We start from the raw sequence: 976 nt of genomic DNA on the forward strand, positions 1-976 counted from the left end.
TTGTTAGCCACATGTAAGTTCAGGTTATACATTATACTGTCAGTTTGTTTATTAATGTGTTAGTCACATGTAAGTTCAGGTTATACAATATATTGTCGGTCTGTTTATTAATTTGTTAGTCACGTGTCAGTTCAGGTTATACTATATACTGTTAGTTGGTTTACTAATTTGTTAGTCACATGTAAGTTCAGGTTATACTATATACTGTCAGTTTGTTTATTAATGTGTTAGTCACATGTAAGTTCAGGTTATACATTATACTGTTAGTTGGTTTACTAAAGTGTTAGTCACATGTAAGTTCAGGTTATACATTATACTGTCAGTTTGTTTATTAACGTGTAAGTTCAGGTTATACAATATATTGTCAGTCTGTTTATTAACGTGCAAGTTCAGGTTATACAATTGCACGTTAATAAACAGACTGACAATATAGATATAGTAGGTAGGTCTGTTTAAACCCTTCTACACTTTATTTTTAATAACAGAAACTTGATATAGTAGGTGGGTCTGTTTAAACCCTTTATTTTTAACCTTCTACATAATTGAATATTTATTCTCCTACTCACATCACCCGAATGTTTCCAATCTTGTGAACCACCCATCTCATGGCACTTTGCCAAACGAGGATATCTCTCGCCTGCATCTAAACAGAGCTGCCCACTAAGTCTGAGATCACTCTTCTCTGTCTCTTCCCATAACTGAAATAAAATAACATAATAATGAAGATATTCACATATATTATGTCTTTAAAGTTTGGTGAATAAATAGAACTTACACGTGGCTAACACGTTAATAAATAGACTGACAATATATTGTATAACCTGAACTTTAAACCCTTCTACACTTTATTTTTAATAACAGGAACTTATATAGTAGGTGGTCTGGAAGTTCCTGTTATTAAAAATAAAGTGTAGAATCTGTTTAAACCCTTGATATAGTAGGTGGGGGTTCCTGTTATTAAAAATAAAGTGTAGAA

At 31.8% G+C, this 976-nt stretch overlaps 1 long non-coding RNA gene across 1 annotated transcript; it reads right to left on the reverse strand.

Annotated features, from left to right (window-relative positions):
• Nucleotides 1-578: 578 nt before the first annotated feature.
• On the reverse strand, nucleotides 579-807 carry LOC111084403. Its single transcript, XR_002609536.1, has 2 exons — nucleotides 776-807; nucleotides 579-698 (listed from the first exon to the last, which is right to left on the reverse strand). It is a non-coding gene; the product is annotated as an uncharacterized LOC111084403 (long non-coding RNA).
• Between the last annotated feature and the right edge of the window lie 169 nt (nucleotides 808-976).

The sequence above is a fragment of the Limulus polyphemus genome, unplaced genomic scaffold (assembly GCF_000517525.1).
Source record: "Limulus polyphemus unplaced genomic scaffold, Limulus_polyphemus-2.1.2 Scaffold24318, whole genome shotgun sequence".
NCBI classification, from domain to species: Eukaryota; Metazoa; Arthropoda; class Merostomata; order Xiphosura; family Limulidae; genus Limulus; species Limulus polyphemus.